We start from the raw sequence: 16,274 nt of genomic DNA, 5'->3' as shown, positions 1-16,274 counted from the left end.
AAAGATCCAGGTGACAAAATAATAGCTCCAATCCCCCCAAAGAGAGAGGAGGAGGGCATCATTTATGGGAAATTTATGTTGTAAATTTTATTGGCTTTAACTGTATTTTTATTCTTAGGTTTGAAGGTTCTATAATTCTAGGAGCCTGATATTTAATGATTCTGAGATGTCGAAATTCTCAGTGTACAAGTTCCCAAGGTGTTTGACTTTTGGGATAAATTAATCCAACAGGTCAATAATCAGGACTGCCGAGAAGTATAGTATGTCAGGATAGGAATGATATTGGCAACAATCATAGAAATAGCTAACATTTGTTGAAAGCTTACTCTGTGCAGGCATTGAAATTAGGTAATAATATTATTAGGTACTAGTATCAATCTCATTTTACAGCTGGGTAAACTGAGGCACAAAGTAGTTGAGCACCTTGCCTAGGGACTCAGTGGCAGAGTTAAGCTTTGAAGCCAGGCAGTGTGGCTCCAGGCCCATACGTTTGGAGCCTAAGTGTATTGTTTCCCATCTCAAGACACTGTCAGTGTTTCTTTTGCCCCACCTGGCATGTTGTGGATCAAGAAGTACACGGAAACTCAAGTGACCACATCAGAATGTAAGTCTATTGCCAGACTTCTTCCCAGGTGACCCATCCCTGGCTTGTCTTTTGCCTTTGTGGACACTGCTCTCCCCATCTAGCAGGTCTTCCCTTCCCATTCATCCTACAAGATGGTACCAGTGCAGTCTGGCACCAATGCAGGGGATGGGAGGCATCTGGTAGACCAGCCAAAAGGATGAATCCTGTGGTCTGATGCACTTGTGTTGGAATCTTGCTTCTCCCACTAGATCAATGCATTGAGCTTGATTTAAAGATGTCAGTTAAGCCTCAGTTTTCTTATCTTTAAAATGGGCTGGGGCGCCTGGGTGGCGCAGTCGGTTAAGCGTCCGACTTCAGCCAGGTCACGATCTCGCGGTCCGTGAGTTCGAGCCCCGCGTCGGGCTCTGGGCTGATGGCTCGGAGCCTGGAGCCTGTTTCCGATTCTGTGTCTCCCTCTCTCTCTGCCCCTCCCCCGTTCATGCTCTGTCTCTCTCTGTCCCAAAAATAAATAAACGTTGAAAAAAAAATTAAAAAAAAAAATGGGTGTCACAACCCCTGCCTCACAGGAATGTTGCCAGGATTAGAGGTTTTCAAAAGGAGCTTCGTGAACAGCCTCACACAGAGCTGGTGCTCCATAAATGTATCATAGTTATCTGTGAGCATGTCCTATCTCTCACAGTGAGTGTTTTGTGGGTCAGAGCATGAGGATAAATGTCTTTGGGGACGTTTACTGTAGGGTGAGTCTCTGTGCTACAGGCTTGGTGTTTGTGACATCACTTGACCTCTATAATCATCCTCTCTGGGCCATGAATAAATGAGGAGACTGAATCTTAGAGAGGTTAGCCATCTTGCGTATGGCCACAGGGCTGGAGTGTGGTGGTTCTGGTGCTCAAACTGGGGTGCAAAAGCCTGGCTTTGCCTGCTCTGCTGAAGGAGGACCATGTTTTTCTCTTCTCTGTGTTCTTCTCCAGAAGCTCAAGGGGAAATGCTTGGGAAGAGTCCCCTGGCAGGACCCTGTCTTATCTTGGGACTTTGGCCAGGGAGGCAGGGCCACCGTTAGGACAAATCAGGCAGAAAAGTAGCATCTTTTCTGGGTTGATTCTTGTGAATTGCTTTGCCTCTGCATCCTCTCCTACATCTTCTCTCTTCTTGCTGGTCGTCATGGTCTTCCGTCCAATGAGGCAGGAGGAGAGATGGGTGGGCCTTATGTCTCCAATGATAGTGGGGGTGGGTGGGAAGACTTGGGCCAGCAGTCAGGACACAGGGGTTTGAATTCTGACCCTGTCATCTGTGTGACTTGGGGAACGTCCCTTACTCTCCTGGGATGTCCATTTCCAAGCAACTGGACACAAGCCAAAATGTGTGACTTGGATGAACTCTTCAGCAGCTTCCGTACCGTTTCTGGCTGTGAAGCAATAGAACCAGATGCTCAGATGAACTCCTTATGAGAAAGGCTTACACTCAAGTCAGATAAGAGAGGGGCTGTTGTGGATGGAGAGGGAGTGGGGGATATTGGTTCTCCCCAAGGCACCTGCAAAGAATACCAGTCTGCCAGAGAGCACAGTTTGAAGAGAGATGACCAAATGGTTCTTGAAGGCTATTTTTATTTCCAACATACTATGTCTCTTGCCATCCTGAACAATTCTCAGTGGAGAAACATGAGCCACTCCTGGGAGTTTGAGCACAGAGAGGGGAGGCTGGTCCTGGCCATTTATTTCTATCTGGCTTTGGAATACAGGCGTATGATTTCCTCTAGGTCACAAGCCTGCCTGTGCCTTAAGTCTTGTGGGTCCACTTGCAGGTGCCTATGTAGCCACCTCTCCAGATGCCTCCTTGCTTGCTTGCTGAGCAAGGAAGTGTCACTATCAACAAAGGAGGTGAGTTATTAGCAAATCCCAGAACATCAGGGATTGTCTAGACTAGTGGTCTACAGGATGGGGTCTCTGTGGCCTTCATGGCGGGGGTAGGGGAAGGAAGCACAGGGGTCCACCGCCCCCTTGTTTTACAGAACACTTACACTCTGACTTCTTTCCATATGCATGTGTGTTTTTAAATTTACAATGCTTTACTTTTATTTATTTTTATTGATTTGGAGTCCATTCCTTCTGACTCATAAGAACCTACTGGGTGCATCTCTTCCCCAATTTGTAATCAGCAAAATCACATTGAGGGCTTGAAGTTGGCCATGGTGGGAGTATTTACACCATGAAAATTGGCCAACACCACAAATCGAGGTTTTCTCTGGGAAAGCTAGTTGTTAAACATTTACCAGCACACCACTAGGCTAATATAACAAATATTTATGTACCCCCTACCCAGCTTTGGTAAATCTTGACATTTTGCTATATTTGTTTCAGACCTTTCATTTTCCTTTTAAGAGATAAAATAATACAAAAACAGTTGGCTCCGTATGTATCACTCTTCACAATCTCATTCATTTGCTTCCTGAGCCAGAAATATAGTCCCATCCCCAACTTGGTGTTTATCATGTTTTAAAAATATTTTTACTACATATGTGTCCATAAATAATACATGGTATTGTTTTGCATATTCTTAGATTTATATCCATCGTATTATGCCATATGTATCATTCCACAACTTTTATTTTTAAATACATTTTATGTTTTTTCAAAGGTTTATACATGTTGATATATGTAATTCTAGTTCATTCATTTTAATTTCTATATGGTATTCCATTGTATAAATATACCAACATTAATTTATTCTTCTTTCCACTGATGGACGTGTAGGCTGTTTCCAATTTTTGTGCACATCTCCTGGTGCACATATGCGGGAGTTTTCAAGGTATATACTTAGAAGTAAAATTTCTAGGTGCAAGGATATGCGTATCTTAATCTCTCCTAGGAATTGCCAAGTTGCTCCCGCAAATGGTTGTTCAGATTCACACCCTCCCCACCCCCAGCCGTGAGTGAGTCCTTGCCAACAATTGGCATTGTCAGATGGCTTAATATTTTCCAATCTGATGGGTGTAAAATGATATCTCTTTGTGGGTTTAATTTGCATTTTCCTGATTACTAGCGAGATTGTGCATCTTTACATATGTTCATTGGCCATTTATTTTTCTCTTTTGTGAATTACCTATCCATTTCTTAGGCCATTTTCCCCCTATAGTGTTATTTGTTTATCTTTTTTGGTAAACCAAATAAAGATATATTCTGTTTACTAATATTTTATGATTATACAAAATGAAAATTCTTTTTTCTACCGGGATGTATCTTGTGTGTCAATAGTGTGTGGGATATTTTTTGCTCTGTAGCTGTTTTAAAGTTTAACCTAATCACATTTATTAACCCTTTATTTTATGAATGGTGCTTTTGTGTCTCGTTTAACATAGTCCACCCTGGGGTTATATGATATCTTCCTATCACGTATTGCACGGTTTAAAAAGTTTTATTTTTCCTTGTTAGGTCTTTAATCAACCTAGAAATTATTTTTGTGCAGTTTGTTAGGTAGGAATCTGATCTTACTTGTTTTACATGTATGTTGCCACTGTTCTACCACAATTTTTAAATACCCCATCTTTTCACTTCTGATTCTAAACATTATTTTGTAGTTTTTAGGGTGATGAATGTTCTCATTGTTTATTAGATTGATTTGTAGGTATTTGAAGTGTTTTATACTATTGTACTTTCTTAAATTTTATTTTAAATTATTAAATTTTAATTTCTATTTATTCATTGCTGGTATACAGAAATAAAATAAATCTTTGTATCTTGGCCTTATATCCGGTGACATTGTTAAACTGAAATATCAACACTAATAATTTATAGGTTCTTTTGGATCTTCTACATACACAATCATGTCACCAGTGAATAAAGAGGGATTTCATTTCTCCTCTCAATCTTTAAGCCTTTCATTTCTGTTTTTTTCCTATTGCTCTGGCTAGGATCACTGATACAATATGGAATAGGGTTGATAATAACAGGCAGTCTCATCCAGTTCCCCATTTCATGGGAAAAACTTTCAATATTTTACCATTAAGAATAATGCTTGCTATATTTAAATTAAAAAAAAATAAGATTGAAGAAGATTGCTTCTTTCCCTCATTAAAAGTTGTCTCATGAATGTGCATTGAGTTTTATCAAAGGATAGTCTCATCTGTGAAGTAATCTTAATTGTTCTCTCTTTTCTGTTAAAGTGGAAAATTACATGAATTGATTTGTACCATTGTATTCCTAGAATAAATATCAATTGGTAATGATGTCTTATCATTTTTCTTTATCGCTGGATCTGATGTGCAGAATTTTGGGATATTTGCATGTAAGTACGTGAGGGATATACCACTTGTTGAAAAGACCTTCCTCATTGACTTGTGTTGGGATCTTTGTGGAAAATCAATTCACCGTATATGTGAGAGTCTAGACTCTATTCTCCCCCACCCCAGTTTTATTGAGATATAATTGAGACACAACATTGTGTAAGTTGAAGGTGTACAATGTATTGTTTTTATATATTTATAAATTGCAAAATGATTACTGCCATAGTATTAGTCACCACCTCCGCCCATCACATAGTTATCATTCATTTACTGTGGTGAGAACATTTAAGATCTATTTTCTTTCTGGACCTGTTTCCTTGTTCATAAGGTGAGGAATATAATACCAGCTCTAGGAGACGTTTAGAGGATAAATATTTAGCAGATACCTATAAAGCACTTAGCACTGTGTCTGACGTATAATCAAGGATTAAAAAATATCAACTACAATTTCTATTCTGAGTTTCCTCGTTTAGCACTTTGCCTTTACAGGTTGGGGACACTGCCCCCGTGGACCAGAAAGACTCAGAACTCTCTTCTAAATCTCTTGTCAAATAATGCCCTTTTGTGCCCCGGTTTCGTTGGCATACTCGCTGGTTAACACGAACTTGAGAACAACTGATCCGAAGAAAGTAGGAATTTAGACGCTTAAGCAGTTAGGGCACAATGCGTTCTGATCACCGCAGCCATTTGGACACCCAGTGTTTGCCAGGCCACGTGGGTGTGGAACCAAAAGCATGTGATCTGTGTCCCCAAGGCACTTACGGCGTAGCAGAGAAGGTGATGCAGAAATGAGGGTGAAGAGGGCAAACTGAGGACTTCGTGGTGGTGGCCCCAGGGGCCAGGCAGTGAGCCATCATGCAGGAAGGCGGTGTGGTCTGAGTTGCCTCTGGCTGGACCCTTCCCTCTCTGAGTCTCCATTTCTTCATCCTCTGGAGCAAGGATCATGACACATACCTCACTGATTGCTGAGGGGATTGGGTTAGAAACTCACCAGCTCTCTGACTTACAGGAGATGCTAAGCCCCTATTGGTCCCTTCTTCCCCATTTGATGGGTTACTGTGTACCTGTGCGACAGTGCACACACACACACACACGCACACGCACACGCATGCACGCATGCACATACACCTTCATATTTATGAAGCACAGATAAGACACTGTGAGTGAAACGGAGTCAGCAGGCGTCCTAGGCTCAGGAGGCATCTCTCACTTCCCAGAGCAATGCCCGTTCCTTGAGTCATGGACAAGACATTCGTCTGACTCCACATTCCACTGTGAGAGACACACATTCCATCATCTGAGCTACTGGACAAGCCCTCGAGGCTGTCAGACACACAAACGGCCCCGTCTGAACAGTTTGGCCACTGCCTTCTCTTCGGGCGCCAGGCTGCCTCCGTTCGGGGCTCGTGTCTAAGTCACATTTGCCGAACCGGGCTCTGCCAGGACAGCTGGTTCCAAAGTCAATCGCCTCCCCCGCCAAGGAGCCGGGGCTGAATTCTTCTTCATTACAGCCTGGCTTTGGGTTAGGCATTATAAATAACACCATGCAGACAGCCAGATGGACAGCGTGTCTAACTGGGTGATGGTTCGTCTGTCCCGATAGAGACAGCCCTGAAAATAGAATCTGAGGGACTGGGCAGGACCCACAGAGTCATTGTGTCCTTCCTGCGAGTCTAGTGGGAACCCCCTTAGCTCATCTCAGACAGGAAGGTGCCTACCTGTTTCCTTATAAAACTCCACGGAGAAAGGAAACTCTGCTCAGACATCCTCTACTCTTTTCTTCTGGCAATGATTAGTGCAGTGTGAAAGCTTTCTGAAGCAAGACCTGGCTGGGCTCAAATCCTGGTTGAGCCACTCACAAGCTGTGTGACCTTAGGTAAGTTACCGAACCTCTCTGAGCCTCCGTTCCCTCACCATTAAAATGAAAGACGGGGGGCGCCTGGGTGGCGCAGTCGGTTAAGCGTCCGACTTCAGCCAGGTCACGATCTCGCGGTCCGTGAGTTCGAGCCCCGCGTCGGGCTCTGGGCTGATGGCTCAGAGCCTGGAGCCTGTTTCCGATTCTGTGTCTCCCTCTCTCTCTGCCCCTCCCCCGTTCATGCTCTGTCTCTCTCTGTCCCAAAAATAAATAAACGTTGAAAAAAAAAATTTAAAAAAAAAAAAAAATGAAAGACGGGAACAATGCCCAGCTCAAAGGTTGATGTGGGTTTGGGATGGGATGAAGATCACACTAAATGCTCAGGAATGGGAAATATAATTTTAGGGGGGCCCAGGTTACCAAAAACAACTACTCAGCCATCTCTTTCAATGTGCATCATCACTCAGGGCAAGTCCAGCCTTTTCTGGATCCAGGGGCTAAATAAGAGCCTCTCTGAAAGGCCACTCCAATGCCAGAGAACCCATCTCCTGGGCCTCTATTATTATGCAGGAGGCAAAGAAACATAATGGGAGGTCACAAGGCTGGGGGTCAGGTCTCAAGTCCAGGTTGGGTGACCTCAGTACATCAGCTGATGCTGCAGGAAACACAGGTGCCTCAGGAGACATGGATGGGCCTCTGTTCAGCCCATGCCCAACCCCAGGCACCTCTTCTGACATCTTAAGGCACGTGTCTTCAAACATCATTGACAATAGATTCATGCTCTGAGTAAGAAAAATCTGGCAGTTGCTACGGTAGCCAATGATCTCTTGGCTTACTCCTAGGTGTAATGGTTTACTCCTAGAACTGTGGTCTCCTTCCAGTGACATCCTTCCTGCCTGTAGGATTCAGACCGAGCATCGTTCCTTGGCATTCAAGGCCCCCCTCAACCTGACGCTGTCCCCCGCCCCCCACCAGGCTCACACCCACAATTCTCCTAGCCCTTGGGTCTCCAGTTATTAAGTTCCAGGACATTCTCTGAAAACATTAGATGTGGTGTAGCACCTTTACCAGGGCTCATTCCCATCCCCCCACCTAGAAGGCTGTTCTTCTCTGTGCAGACCCAGCCTATGCTTATTCTTCCAGACCATGCTGACATGTCCTCTCATGCCAAAAGGTTTCTATTTTGATCCCTCCCAGTAGAGGTAAGCAACTATTCATGTATTCCACAGTTATTGAATGCTTGCTAGGTGCCATAACCAGGGGTGGGGGGAAGGGTAAGCCAAAAACAAAAAAAAGACACAGAAAGTGAAGCATCAGGACAGTCAGTCAGGTGAGTGGGGAGAAGAGCATGTGCAAAGGACCTGTGGCAGGACCAATGATACATGATGACCACATATTCCAGTCTGTCCCGGGTCGTCTCAGTTGTTCTGGGTTATTTATTATCAGTAGTCTCTTTCTCTCTCCAAAGTGGCCTGGTTTGGAAGATAAATTACATGTTTGCTCTAGGATTCTGGCCTGTTTGGGGAGGGGAAGCTAGGGTATCAAAACTGCAGACAGAGGAGGAGCCACAGCTTGAGAGACTGGTGGGAATAGAAGCATGTGGGCCTTGGAGGCTGGGGAAGGAGCTCATTGTCTATCCTAGCAGCAATAAAAAACCTTTGAAGGATTTCAGGCGGTGTGTGCCAGGAGCTGGTTTCCTCCTGAAAGGTCTCTCTCTTCTCTGTTCTCCCAAATGCATTGGCCCTTCCTCACTTGAGAGCCTATCTGCATTTGGTAGGCTGTGGCTTCCATATTTCTTCTTCTCTTAGGCTGTGAGCCTTCTGGAGGGACAAGAGGAACTTTTTGTGAACCTCCTTTCATGTTCATTTCCTCTCTACTCCTGGATGTTTAGTGCCCAGGGCTGTCTGGGGAGTCCCGACAGAGCCTCCAACAACATGGGTGGAACGGAATCTCCCCACACCCCCTACCTTTCCCTGAGCCAACGTGGAACCTCACTGGCTGGTTTATGTGAACAAGAAACTAACCTCTATTGAGTCTGAGCCATTATAAATACTGGGAATAAATCTTGGAAATAGTCAGAGGCAATACACCAGCTACATGTGCCTTGAGCTCATGGCATAAGTCAGGCTTTGTATGCTCTACACGCTTGTTTCATGTAATTCTTATAGGATGCATTTTATAGATAAAGAAACAAAGGCTCAAAGAGGTGAAGTGACTTGTCCAAGACCACACAGCTAATGAGCAGATGATCTTGGATTTGAACCCGGGAATGTCTGGTTCCGGAGCCAAACACCAACCTTGGAATTACCAACCCCCAGTTTCTTTCTTCATCAGCTGGAACAGTGAGAGCCTCCCCACCCCCCACCCCCCATGGACCCCGGGTTCAGGCTGGTCACGGCCCCCTCCACCTGGAGCTTCCAGACACGGGGCTCAGTGTGACGTGGATGGGAGACAGGTGGGGAGTCCCACACCCACGGCCACACCCTGTGGTCGCATCCCTGCATCAAGTGCCCATCTCAGGCAGGGGCCGGTGGTATTTCTTTCCCCTGCCTGTAGGTTGGCAGGTTCTTCCAAGAGAAACACTCTTAGATTCATTTAAAGGTCTAAGCAGGGACAGCACAAATTATTAGTGTTTGAAATATTTATAAAGTCTCTTGTTTGCCATGGCACAGGAGGTGATAGACCACAAATAAAAAGAAAGCTGTTGATACACATGAGCAGCTCAGACGGAAGGGAAGGGGATGTGGTCTGTCTACTGCCCCCTGGTTTTCCAAGGGTGCTAAGCCAGGTGAGTGTTCGAGCTGACTTCCTTTCTACTGCTGCGGCCGCATCACCACCCAGATCATCCCGCAGACATTTCAACTGAAGGCTTCAACATCACAAGCCAGTAACGTGCGGGAAAGCTGTGTGAAGGGTATTTGGGAACTCCCTGTGCTATTGTTTTTATAAAGATCTTTTCTGGTCGTCTAAAATGGTTTCAGAATAAAAAATTAAAAATATATCACGGAACAGGGACTTTTGCTGTGTTTGAGCTGAAAGAGAACGCAGAGCAAAGTGTTGTTTTCCTCATGTGGCAGATGGGAAAACTGAGACCCAGAGGGAGGTCTGAAAGTTACCCGGTGAGATAAAGGCAAGAAATGGAGGTCTTCTGACTCCCAACCCAGACCTCCTGCTTTGTTGACCTCCTAACATTTCTTTTCCTTTTCTTTTTTTTTTTTTTAATTTATTTTGAGAGGGATAGAGACAGCACGAGCAGGGGAGGGACAGAAAGAGAGGGAGCGAGAATCCCAAGCAGGCTCTGCACTGTCAGCACAGAGCCCGACGTGGACTCCAACCCACGAACTGTGAGAAAATGACCCGAGCCAATACCAACAGTCAGACACTCAACCGTCTGAGCCACCCAGGCACCCCCGCCATTTCAATACACAGGCCAGAATTTGGAGAGGAGATGATCTGGTCCTAATGTGAGAATCATAAGACTCTAACTACATCACTTATGTATTTGTATACACATGTATCTATGAATGCACTCATTCATTCATTCATTCATTCACTAACTCAACAAATATGGTGCTATGTGAGCATGACAGAGATGGGCCTGCCTTTGAGAACCTAGGAAAAAATGTGGATCGAGTTGAAGTAACTCCGGGCCATGAATAGCACCACAGAGTTGTTTGTCTTAGAGCCAGGAGGCTGGCCTTTTGTGCCCTTTACCAGTTACTTGCTGGCAAGAGGACACTCCTGGAGGGAGGGCAAATCCTTGCAGGTATTTTCAGGTAAGGTGGCTGTCGTTAGCTGCGGGCAATTCTTACCTGTACGATGCAGCTGTGAGTAGGAGTGGCAAACATTCACAAGAGCTGGGATCCGAGGCACTGGCCTTCCAAAGCGTTCTGAGTGGGCCACAACAGCATCTAGTATCTAGGAAGCTAGGGCTCCATCCTACTGGGAAACTGGGGGAGAGAGCATGGAACTCATCTCAACGGGATGGGTGGGGGGAGCCGGGCAGTTTATCCACTGACTCCTGCCAGTCGTCATCAAAGAGTGGTCGGTCACCACCAACGAATGAGCACAGCCTGACCCATGTGCAGCCGTGAACAGCTCCAGCAGACAGAGGAAGCCCTCAGGCAATGAGGCCGGCGTGCAGGAAGGCGGAAGTTGGGCAGATGTGCTCACAAGTGGAAAGTGTCGGGGAAATATGGGTGCGTGAGAACCAAGTTCACCTGCTGCAGATGGCCTGGGCCAATCATACTTATCCCTCAGATAGTGGACTTGGGAAGCTGGTGGAAACATGGGGCCTGTTGGCTGGAGGCCCAGAGCAAGAAAAGCAGAGAGTCACAGATGGGTGGTCATCACAGTTTTCTGCATTAGATGCTGGAAGTCACTCAGGGAAGGGCATGGCTGGCCTGGGAGCCCTCCTGGCTTCTGACCATCCTTTCTTCCTTCTTTCCTTCCTTCCATTTGTCCTTCCTTCCCTCCTTCCTTCTTTCCTTCCTTCCTTTAATTCTTCCTTCCTTCCTTCTTTCCCTCCTTTCATTCATCCTTCCTCCCTTCCTTCCTTCCTTCCTTCCATCCTTCCTTCCTTCCTTCTTTCCTTCCTTCCTTCCTTCCCTCTTTCCTTCCTTCCTTCCTTCCTTCCTTCCATCCATCCATCCACCCTTCCTTCCATCCTTCCATCCATCTTTCCATCAATCCTTCCATTCACACATCCATCCATCCATCCTACAGATATTTACTGAGGGCCTGTAGTATGCCATTATACACATGGTGTATAGCATTATGTCTGGTGCAGGGATAAAAGGATAAAGAAGACAAAGGTCCCTGCCCCCTTGGAGCCTATTGTGTGTGTGTGTGTGTGTGTGTGTGTGTGTGTGTAAGTGGAGGGTAACTAAATAAATAAACAAGATGATTTTGGACACAGATGTATTTAATAAAGGAGACTTATAGGATGCCGAGTAGAAAGTGTCTGATGGTGAGGGATACTTTTGACAGGGTGATTATGAAGAGATTCTCTGATTATATCCATTTTACAGATGAGGAAACTGAGGCTATGAGAAGTTAAATAACCTGTCTGAGTGTGTTTAGCTGCTAAGTGGTCCCACTTTAGATCCCAAGCCTGTCCCCCATAGTAGCTTCTACTCCTTGGCTCTGATTTTATTGAGCCAACACAAATTAGGCACCCTTTCTTCTTTCCCTGTCAGTCGTTGTGTGATTTGGAGACCACAACCCTGCCCCTCCTGAATCCCAGTACAGAGTCTTCTGGCTCTGCCCTGGCCTTGGAATAAACACTGACCCATACCTCTGGGGCCAGCCTCACCCTGGAAGGCATCAGGGTCCCAGAGAGCAGAGTGGCTCTGGACATAGTGAGTCCTGTCCCCACCATTTGCTCACCGTGGGACCTTGGAGGAGTGGCCTTAACTTCTCCAGCCTCAGTTCCCTCCTCTGTCAAATGCCAAAACCAATCGTCTTACCTCCTGGCATCACTGAGAAGCTTAAATGAGCTAATGCTTGGGTAAGCCTTGGCACCCAGCCCAGCACAAAAGGGATGCTCACATTGATCTTGATGGGGCAGCCACTTACCCCAAATATTCTGATCACTTGCTGGGCATCTCCCAGGCAGACAAGAGGAGAGCTGTGACCCTTAGCCCTGGTCTTCATGGCCTTCAGCCCCCAAGGGACCTCGGGCCAGGCCCAGGGGTGAAGAAGAGAGGATTTTCTAACTCTGGGTGGGGACCGCCAAAGCAAATTAGGGGCGTCAGACAGACGGCAGCCCTCAGCACCCAAGCAAACCGACATGGCGGCCAATGGAGGGGCCAGCTCCTCCTGACCTTAAACCCAAATGCTCCTGCCCACATCTGCAGCTAAATAAACCAAGTAAATCATGCTGGCAGATAGATAATTAAATAATTATCAGGCACTTAATAACAAGGAGTGGGTGTTCTGAATTACCATATTAGACAGTGTCTTTGCGGACTAATTGTTGCATTACATCAGAGTTACTCATTCATTATTCTTGTCATTTCGGGTGATAATTTGCACTTTAGGAGACAGCGACAATTTTAGCAGGCAATTAGAGACGTGTCAGGCCTGGCCCCGTGAGTTACTGTCACAATTATTGCCTTTTTTCCAGTGTCCTCATTTGCAGCCATGTATTTAAGGGGATTTGGGTAATTCCAGGCCTGGGCAAAACAACCATCCCACGGGAGAGTGGCAGGGCGAGGACACGGCGGCCACCGCTGTCAGAACAAGGGACTGCTTCTTAGACGCGGAGGTGCCAAAACCCCGGGGCCAGCGAGACGGGAGGAGCTGAGTGGAGCTTTCTCCTCTGCTGGTACAAGCCACCTCCAGTCTCTGAAAACTAGAGCTGTTCCTCCTCGGTCACTCTGGAGGCTGCCTCTCCTCCTCCCGGGGCTCCTGTCACCCACCCGACCCAGCCTTTTGTCGCGCCACTCGCCTGACCCTTTGTGATGGGTTCTCCTGCAGGCTTCAGGGAGGTGGTGGAAGAGATGAGACGGAAGAGGAAAGAAAGGAGAGGAAGGAAGCCATCTTCACGATGCTTTTCACTTTCTGTGGTTGCTGATGCTTTGCGCTCTTGGGGCCTTGGGGACCCACACAGGGACTGCCTGGGGTTAGCTAATTCCTGGAGATAGCAAACAATGTGCCCCAAGCGCGCCTTTAATATGACAGCCAGACAGTCCAAAGTCCATTCCCCCAGCCACCTGCTTTCAACGGGCTCCTGTGGTCCAGAACTCTCTCCTTGCCTTCATCTCCCCAGGTTAGGTGCCATAGAGACCGGGGACCAGCCCGACAGCCTGGAATTGGCTGAAATGACTCAAACCAGCCGATCCTAAATCAGCTCCTCTATCAGTCGGGTCTCTGGCCCATGGTCTCCGTTGGCTCCTTTCTACCCCGGTGCCTTCCCCTCGGGGCCCTGCCTGGCCTGTCCACCCCCTCCTCTTGGGGACTGTGACAAGCGACCTCTCCCTTCAATGGCTGCCGCCTGTTGGTCTTCTGAGCTCGGCACACCTAAAGAAATAAAACCCTGGGTGAATTTTAAAGCAGCAGGGAAGACAGCAAGGGGGGAAGGGAATTGAAGAAAAAGGAGTAAAACATGAGAGGGAGAAGGCAATGAGGAGGAGGGAGGGGTTAAAAGGAGGAGGGGGAATATTAGGGGGAGGGGGAGAAAGAGAAAAGGAAGAGAAATGGAGAAATGGAGGTGGGAAGGAGGGGGAGGGAGACTGGGGCAGGGAAAGAACAGAGGAGGGGAACCGGCACTCAGCTGAAAGGTCTATCTGAAAGCAACACTTTTTTTTTTCCATGGCTCACAGTGTTTACTTTTTGGTGAAATCCAATGTCTGGGTTCATTTAGCTCTGGTTGACTCTCTTGACCCTGGACAACTTGAGAACAGACAGTGTGAATCAGTGACTCAGAAAGAGGCCTTCAGAAAATATTTTTCACTGGCTACATGGTGGGAATCAAGAAAAAGGAGCACTATTCAATCCGCCTGCAGAACTCTGCAAGAAAAGGGAAGGTTTCAACCTCCAACCGGCTCCTTCTCAGCTCTGTCCTTAGCAATTAGGGAGGAGACGCTGAAGTGGCCAGGTTGGGTCCCCACCGTTCCTCCCTTAGCTTTGGAAACAGCCATCAGCCCAGGACCCACCGGCCTCCGGGAGGAAGGGCGGCCCCTGAACAGAGGTGTCAGCCCAGCGAGCCCCTGGAAGCGGCCGAATTCAGGGGGTCTGGAGTCTCGGCTCTACTGCGTGCTAACTGCGTGACCTTGGGCAAGTGCATCTCAGGAATCTGCATCTTCTCGGGCGTTGCTAGGGTGGTAGTCGCTGCAGGGCTTTAACAAAGTGAAGCTAAGGATGGGCCGTAGAAATTGGTGCGTGGAAGCCAGTACTGACTTATAAGCGGGGGCTACGGTTTCCATTCTCACGGTTTTATTTCATTTTTAAATTTTATTTCTTTAGTTTTGTTGTTAAATTTTATTTATTTATTTTGAGAGAGAGAGAGAGAGAGAGAGGGAGAGGGAGAGAGGGAGAGTGCGCACAAGCAGGGGAGGCGCAGAGAGAGAGGGACGGAGCGAGAATCCCAAGCAGGCTCCGTGCTGTCAGCGCAGAGCCCGATGTGGGGCTCGATCTCAGGAGCCGCAAAGGCACGACCTGAGCTGAAACCAGGAGTCGGATGCTTAACTGACTGAGCCACTCAGGCACTCCCATTTTCATGATTTTAAACTCGAATTATTAGGTGGTCATCTGGCCCCGGGTGGCTTTGATCTGGTGGCTTTGATCTCTCGGGTCCTGTTGGGATCTATCGTCTCTCGGGTCCTGGATCTCACAAGGTCCTGTCGGATCCTTGTGTCTGGTCTGGTTCCCACTGGTGCCAGGAGTAGCCGGCACACCCTTCCCCCGAGATAGCGCTTCTGAGTCCCCATGCTGCCTTGACCTCACTCCTTAGGGCATCACATCACATGTCCATCCCCTGACTGGGAAGAGGCAAGGCACATCCACTACAGGTGCCACATGGCCACTGCACGCCAAGCCCCCAGCTCACCGCTTAACGTCCATTACTTGATCCAAGCCTCACGGTGGCTTCTGAAGGAGGTATGATTATTCCCACTCTACAGATGAGGAGACAGAGGCTGAGCCAGCTGGAGTGGGTTCCTCAGGGGGATACAGCCAGCAAGTGGCAGAGCCATGCTGGGAACTTGACTCCCTCAGTTCTTCTCACCCATGGAGACACACTATCGTGACCCTGCGTGGTCATCCCACAGAAGAGCGGCTCCGGAAGCAGATCTTTGGACCCATTTCTGCAGCAAGATTCGCTTCATGCGGCCAAGTGTATTTTCTTCAAGTATTTTACAAATTAGATTTGAAGGAAAACACAAGCCTTTGAATAGTAAAAGCAACGGAGGCTCAATGCACCTATCTTATCTTTCCTTCCTTCCTCCCTCCCTCCTTCCTTCCTCTCTCTCCTTTCCTTCCTTCCTTTCCTTCCTCCTTCCCTCCCTCCTTTCCTTCCTTCCTTCCTTTCTTTCCTTCCTTTCTTTCTTTCCTTCCTTCCTCCTTCCCTCCCTCCTTTCCTTCCTTCCTTTCTTTCCTTCCTTCTTTCCTTCCTTCCCCTTCCTTCCTTCCTTCCTTCACTTCCTTTCTTCCTTCCCTCCTTCCTTCCTCCCTCTCTTCCATTTATCCTTCCTTCCTTCCTTCCTTCCTTCCTTCCTTCCTTCCTTCTTTCCCTCCCCTCCCTCCCTCCTTCCTTCCTTCCTCCCTTCTCTCCCCTCCATCCCTCCTTCTTCCTTCCTTCCTTCCTTCCTCCCTCCCTCCCTTCTCTCCCCTCCATCTCTCCTTCTTCCTTCCTTCCTTCCTTCCTTCCTTCCTTCCTTCCTTCCTTCCTTCTCTCCCCTCCATCCCTCCTTCCTTCCTCCTTCCTTCCTTCCTTCCTCTCTCCCTTCCCTCCCTCCCTCCTTCCTTCCTCCCTGATTCCTTCCTTCCTTCCTTCCCCTCCCTCCTCCTTCCTTCCTTCCTTCCTTCCTTCCTTCCTTCCTTCCTCCTTTCCT

Source organism: Lynx rufus, unplaced genomic scaffold (genome assembly GCF_022079265.1).
Source record: "Lynx rufus isolate CCGP_SWC_20201006 ecotype Redwood Valley unplaced genomic scaffold, mLynRuf1.p SCAF_24, whole genome shotgun sequence".
Lineage (NCBI taxonomy): Eukaryota > Metazoa > Chordata > Mammalia > Carnivora > Felidae > Lynx > Lynx rufus.
This window is presented reverse-complemented; position numbering follows the sequence as displayed.